Here is a 7,584-nt window from a genome sequence, read left to right as displayed (position 1 = left end):
TTCCCTTTTTCTTCAAACCTCACCCATTTCTTCCTCTCCCCAACCTATTACAAACCTGCTCTTTTAGGGCTAGGAGCTGACTCTGTGATGGGCACTGTCGTCTGGGAGCGTTGCAGAGACCTCCACCCAAGACGGCCCCCCCTCCCCGGGCTGCTCACCTCTTACCGTCGAGTCCCTTCGCCTCGTGAGCATGTCGGATTTGATATCGTGGGGTGAGGTGAGAGCAGGCCCAGGGAGGGAGGTTACCGCAGAGGAGCCACAGTCACAGTCAAGATGATAGAGGTAGTGACAACAACTGACTCTCAGAAACTGCTACACCAGCTGAATGCTCTGTTGGAGCAGGAGTGCAGATGTCAGCCAAAGGTCTGTGGCTTGAGACTAATTGAATCTGCACACGATAATGGCCTCAGAATGACTGCAAGGCTAAGGGACTTCGAAGTAAAAGATCTTCCTGGTCTAACTCAGTTCTTTGGCTTTGACACAGAGACACTTTCTCTAGCTGTGAATTTACTGGACAGATTCCTGTCCCAAACGAAGGTACAGACCTTGGGTGTGTTGGGCTGAGCTGCTTCTGTTGGGCTGTAAAACCAGTAGAAGAGGAAAGGAATGTCCCATTGGCAACTGACTTGATCCGAATAAGCCGGCATAGGTTCACGGTTTCAGACTTGATGAGAATGGAAAAGATTGTATCGGAGAAGGTATGTTGGAAAGTCAAAGCTACTATTGCCTTTCAATTTCTGCAACTCTACTATTCATTCACTCAAGAGAACTTGCCAATTGAAAGAAGAATACCCTTAATTTTGAAAGACTAGAAGCTCAACTTAAGGCATGCCACTGCAGGATCATATTTTCTAAAGCCAAGCCTTCTGTGTTGGCGTTGTCTATCATTGCACTGGAGATCCAAGCACACAAGTGTGTAGAGTTAACAGAAGGAATAGAATGTCTTTAGACACATTCCAAGATAAACGGCAGAGATTTGACCTTCTGGTAAGTAAGAGCTTGTATCCAAGTGTTTAACTGAAAATTCATCAAACAAGTGTTCCAAACCAAATGTTCAGAAGTTGAAATGGATTGTTTCTGGATGTACTGCATGACAGTTGAAGCATAGTTACTACAGAATAACCCACCTTCCAACAATTCCTGAAATGGTCCCTTAATTGGATTGTTACAACAACAAAATACTCCTCTGAAGCCTTTCTCCACAATCCTAAACTATAGATTCCATAATACTATAATGGATTTAAGCTGTGAAGCCTCAAAACATCACGAAGAGATTAGCATTGATGTTCTCAGATTTGGGAAAGCTACCTAATTAACATGGTGTAGTGGAATTATAATTAAACTTGAATTCATCTGTGAGGCATACAAGTCAAAGCTAAGAGTATAAATGTGAAATGTTAATAACAAGCCTAGGAAGGTAAACTGTGAATCTTCATTTCAAACTTTGATCCAACTTTCTAGATTGGGTCAGTATATTGTATTTAGATAGTATTAAAAGTGGTAACCTAATTAAATTCTAAATTATGAGGTATACATTAAACCAACATTTCACAAATGCACTTCTAAGGCATAATAAGGGTTACTATTCTAGGCAGGGAAAATGGTTTCTTGGTACCTGTAGCGCAAATAATAGATAATCCAGAGATGTGGACTTTATTGCTACTTGGGAATTACATTTAAATTTGAGGGCATTTTATAAAAGCAAAACTACAGACCTAGTCATTTTGGCATATTAGGTGATCTTTAATATTTTTCTAAAAAACAGGTAATATTTGTATCTGTGACAAAACTTATACAATATCCACTGTCTCCATCTAATCCCATCAAGAAAAACTGGTTTTATTGTGAAATTCAACATAAATTAACTTTGGTCCAAAAACTTGACTTAACACTCCATAAGTTTTTACTAAGGGCTGTTTTTATAAAACTTGCTATTCTAGGGGCACTGAGTGGCTCAGTCAGTTAAGCATCCAACTTTGGCTCAGGTTTGTGAGCCCTGCATTGTGCCCTCTGCTGTCAATGCAGAGCCTGCTTTAGGTCCTCTGCTGCCTTCTCTCTCTTGGGGAGAGTGCCTCCCCCACTGGCACGCTCTCAAAAAAAAAAAAACAACAACAACAACAAAAAAAAAATTAAAAAAAAAAAAAAACTGCTCCTTTAAAGGCAGACCCTCTGAGGAGCCAAATGCTAAACCCCGAATTTCTGACAGTCCCTACCTAAAGCTGAACTACAAGGGACAAACACTTTCCCAAAGTGATTGAGGATCCTCAAAAATTTGCTGAGGAGTTTAACATAGTTACTGAGACTTATCAACCCAGTTTCTCACTTTTATATCAGGTCCACATGCTTTTCAGCAGAGCCAGGCATAACTCTGGATGAACACTGTCAATTGGGACAATCTTGGAAGGTCTCTAGAAGTCTGAGAACTACAAGGCATGACCATCTGCCTTGTTATATGATCACGTTCATGCAACTTCTGCTAAGCAACCTCACCAGTCCGTTGCTAGGGCTTTCCCCAAACCTACTAATTGGAATAAGATTCAGGCTTATGCCCAGAAGCCCGGTGAGCCCATGTATGATTATTATAGCCAGCTCCAAATTGTTGTTGTTTTAAGTTTATTTATTTATTTTGAGAGAGAGTGCAGAAGGGGCAGGAAAGAGGGAGACAGAGAATCCCCAACAGGCTCTGAACTGTTAGCACAGAGCCAAATGCAGGGCTCAAACTCACAAACTGTGAGATCATGACCCGAGCCAAAACCAAGAGTTGGATGCTTATCCTACTGAGCCACCAGGGTGCCCCTCCAAATTGTTTTTAAAGAAAAATCTGGTCTACCTTTAAATGTTGAATCCAGTCGGGGTCTTGTAACTCTATGTTCATCAATGGGCTGAACCCACTGGGATCTTTCTCTTCTAGTTAAAAGGACCAGGATGGAATGGGGAACTAGGTCCACTCCAAATTTAATTTGGCCAATCACCTTGCCAGCACCCTACATGATTCAACCAAAAGAAAGTCCACCAAAATTCTTACTATTCAACTCTGGCAAATGGAGGCCTCTCAACAAAACCAAAAATGTAAAGGTCTCTGCTATTATTGCAAAGAGCCAGGACATTGGAGAAAAGACTGTTACAAACTTAAGCCCTCCAGATGCCTTCCACCTTCTAGCCAGCCTTCCTAGTGTCCTCCTAATTCCAAATGATGGAGCTCCAAGGAAGTACAGGGTTTTTTTCTAATCCCCCCCCCCCCCCCCCTTAATTGACTAGGAGAAACAACTCTTCAGATTGAGGAGGAATCGCTCTCTGTTCTTTTTGACACTGGAACTACATTCTCCATGCTCAGGACCACTTTTATAAAGCAGCCCCTGCCTCAGAGTACTAAAATGATTCAAATAGTGTGGGTCTGTAATAACCCTCCACAGGTTCCTGTCTCTGAACCTATTCCCTTTTGTCAAGGCCCTTCAAGAGATAACCACCCGTTTCTCCTTAGTCCCTCTACCCCTATTCATTTATTGGGCCAAGATTCTTAGAAAAATATCATGCTGGAATTTCTTTCTCCAAAAAGAGGGAAATAATGTTAGAATTTTATGGTAGTAATCAAAATAGCCAGCCAGGTGAATTGAATCCCACTTCGACATCTTTTATTTGCTTTATAGCTGAGTCTGAGGGCACTGATAAGCTGTGCCTACTGGATCAGCTACCACCCTCCTTCTGGACAAAATCTTCAACTAATATTGGCAGAATCCACGGTGCACCTTCCGTGAAGATTCAAATAGACCCCTGAAAACCTCTCCCCAGAATTAATCAATATCTATAAATAAAGAAGGCTTTTAAGGCATCAAGCTCATAATAGATTACAATGCTCAGGGCCTCATTATCACCTGCATTGTTCCTTCTAACTTTACTCTATTTTACCTACGAGAAAACCAGTGGCCTTGGATGGAGTTTTGTTCAAGACCTGTGAGCAATAAATGACATTGTTATCCCTTGGCACTCTGTTGTTCCTAACCTCTATACGTTACTGACATCCATTCCCATTGAGGCAAATCTTTCACTATAATTGATACATGTAGTGTATTTTTTAGTATTCTAGTTGATAAGGCTAGCCAGTATTTTTTTTTTTTTTGCTTTCACTTAGAAAGAGCCATAATAAACCTGAACACTAATGCCCCAGAGTTTTTTTTTTTTTGTTTTGTTTTTTATGGTCTATGCCTATTTTATTTTTTTATTTTTTTATTTTTTTTATTTTTTAATATATGAAATTTACTGTCAAATTGGTTTCCATACAACACCCAGTGCTCATCCCAAAAGGTTCCCTCCTCAATACCCATCACCCACCCTGCCCTCCCTCCCACCCCCCATCAACCCTCAGTTTGTTCTCAGTTTTTAACAGTCTCTTATGCTTTGGCTCTCTCCCACTCTAACCTCTTTTTTTTTTTTTTTTTTTCTCCCTTCCCCTCCCCCATGGGTTTCTGTTATGTTTCTCAGGATCCACATAAGAGTGAAACCATATGGTATCTGTCTTTCTCTGTATGGCTTATTTCACTTAGCATCACACTCTCCAGTTCCATCCATGTTGCTACAAAAGGCCATATTTCATTTTTTCTCATTGCCACGTAGTATTCCATTGTGTATATAAACCACAATTTCTTTATCCATTCATCAGTTGATGGACATTTAGGCTCTTTCCATAATTTGGCTATTGTTGAGAGTGCCGCTATAAACATTGGGGTACAGGTGCCCCTATGCATCAGTACTCCTGTATCCCTTGGATAAATTCCTAGCAGTGCTATTGCTGGGTCATAGGGTAGGTCTATTTTTAATTTTCTGAGGAACCTCCACACTGCTTTCCAGAGCGTAATGCCCCAGAGTTTTAATGAGAATCTTCCTTACTTTTCACAAACTTTAAAGACTGATTTGGATGACAAAGTTTTCTGCACGTTTTACTTTGTTACAATATGTAAATGACTTGCTTCTCTTTTCTTCTCAAACCTCTCTTCAGAGGAGACAGCATCCACCAGTTAAAACTTTCAGCCTTAAAGGGATATAAAGTCTCCAAAGAAATATTGCAGTTTTGCTCAGACTTGGCATTCAGGGCACCTGACCTTGGAACAGGGGCTACATTTAGACCCGGCAAGGCTTCACGGTATCCTGAACTTCCCCAATGCAAAATTACGTGCCAATTATGAGGTTTTCTCTGACTAACTGGCTACTTTCAAAATTCAATTCCAAATTTCTCTCTTATGTCTCAATCTCTATATGCTTCACTGAAAAATGACAAACTTGATCTTATTTGGAAAGATCGGGCTGACATAGCTTTTGGAACTTTAAAGAAAAGCTTGACAAAGCCCCTCGTGCTTGGACACTTGATCATCAACTCCCCTTTTTTCTCTTTGTATATGAGAAGGAAGGCAATGTCCTTGGAGTACTCATCCAAAAACATGGGGTCCATCATCAATTCATAGGATATTATAGCCAACGACTGGACTCTGTGGCACAAGGACCCCCTTTGCCTCAGAGCCATTCCTGCCACTGCCCTTTTGGATAAGACCACTGAAGAAATAATCACAGGATCCCCTTTAACCATCCTGCGCCCCATGCAGAAGCCCCTCTGAATACTCACCCCCTCAATATCTTTTGGCCGGCCATCTCACCTTCTATGAAATCCTTTTGCCAACTGCTCCTCACGTAACTCTTCCTCACTGTGATAACCTAAGCCCCGCTGTCCTTCTCCCCTCTTTAGCTGATAAAACCCCTCACCCCTGCTTGATGCCGACAAATCACCTTCTGATTCCCTGTGATAATTTACAGAAAACTCTAACCAATGCAGATTTTTCATGGTATACTGATAGTCTTATTTAAAGGATGAAAATGGTGAATATCATACTGGGTATGCTATTGCAACAATTCCTTTTGAAGTTGTCAAGGTTTTACCTTTGACAATTTTACCTTTGGCAGCTCTGGCCCAACAGACTCAGTTGTATGCCCTTACTCAGGTTTGCACCTTAGCCAAGGGTGAAACTGCAAATATTTACACAGATAGGCGGTATGCCTTTGGGATAGCTCATGACTTTGAGACGTTATGGAAATAGCGAAGTTTCCTCTCCTCCATTGGGGATAAAATTAAAAATGGCTCCCATCTCCAAAATTTATCAGATGCCATACTTTTGCTCGCTGCTCTGGATATTATTATGAGTCCCGGGCTTTCCAGACTCGACCCCCAAAGGAAACTACCTTGCTGAGGTTTCAGCCAAAAATGTTTCTGTCAAGGACACCAATACCAACTTTCCATCATGGTCTAAAGGGATGTCCTCCTAAGTGATAATCTGGAAAAATTGGCCAGAGACACCCAACAATTGGCCCCAGAAAAGAAAAAAGAAAAAAAAAAAGAAAAAAAAATATTGGAAATCTAATAATTATTGGTTTGATAAAAAGAGATAACTCTGGATTGGACCAAACAACAATCCAGCCCTACCAAAATTTCCCAAATTTCCACTACTTACCACTCATTGTACAAGAATTAAGCCATTGGTCTACTGACAAAATGATAGCACTCATGAACAAATATTGGTAGGAAAATATTAATAAGGCTGCAAGAAATGCCTATCTAGCTTGTCCTGCCTGTCCTAAATACAGTCCTTGGAAACCTGCCCACACTGCCCTATAGGATTTTAAATTGACCAGTGGACCATTTGAGGTTTGATAAACAGATTTCATACAGTTTACCCCATCTCATGGATCTGAATATGTTTTAGTCATAGTTTGTATGTTTTCTCACTGGAATGAAGCTTTCCCTTGTATATAGACCACTGCTGCTTCTGTGGCAAAAAGTCTGTTAGAAAAGACTACTACTACCTGGGGGCTTCTGTGGCAAAAAGTCTGTTAGAAAAGACTACTACTACCTGGGGAACCCCACTTGAGTTTCGCAGCCACTTGATGACCCACTTCACTAGTCAAGTACTTTATTTTTTTTTTAATTTTTTTTTCAACGTTTTTTATTTATTTTTGGGACAGAGAGAGACAGAGCATGAACGGGGGAGGGGCAGAGAGAGAGGGAGACACAGAATCGGAAACAGGCTCCAGGCTCCGAGCCATCAGCCCAGAGCCTGACGCAGGGCTCGAACTCACGGACCGCGAGATCGTGACCTGGCTGAAGTCGGACGCTTAACCGACTGCGCCACCCAGGCGCCCCTAGTCAAGTACTTTAATAGATGTGTGCTGTTTGGCTGGTCCTACAACACTTTACTTACCAACTTCAACCCTCAGAGCTAGTAGAATGCACTAACAGCACCATTCAGACTCAATCAACAAAATTTGTAGAGACCCTTCAAATGCCTTAGCTAAAAGCATTGCCATTGGTCCTTCTAAATATGAGATCCATCCCCTTTGGAACTCATAGACTCTCACCTTTTCAGATAGTCACAGGGCACCCGATGCACCTGGCCCTGCCTCTTTGGAGCCACAGACGATAAAAGGAGATACACTCCAATACCGTAAAGACCTAACTGCCTTAGTTGAGAATAACCATGCTTTAGTAGAATAATGGTTTCACAGAACACTCCCACAAGACAAAGACCTTTAGCATCATACCTT

The 7,584-nt window shown here is 41.4% G+C and overlaps 1 pseudogene; it reads left to right on the top strand.

The window, feature by feature from the left end:
- Nucleotides 1-273: 273 nt before the first annotated feature.
- On the top strand, nucleotides 274-1,157 carry LOC122219080 (annotated as a pseudogene).
- The last annotated feature ends 6,427 nt before the right edge of the window (nucleotides 1,158-7,584 follow it).

The sequence above is a fragment of the Panthera leo genome, chromosome B2, assembly GCF_018350215.1.
Source record: "Panthera leo isolate Ple1 chromosome B2, P.leo_Ple1_pat1.1, whole genome shotgun sequence".
Lineage (NCBI taxonomy): Eukaryota > Metazoa > Chordata > Mammalia > Carnivora > Felidae > Panthera > Panthera leo.
This window is presented reverse-complemented; position numbering and strand designations above follow the sequence as displayed.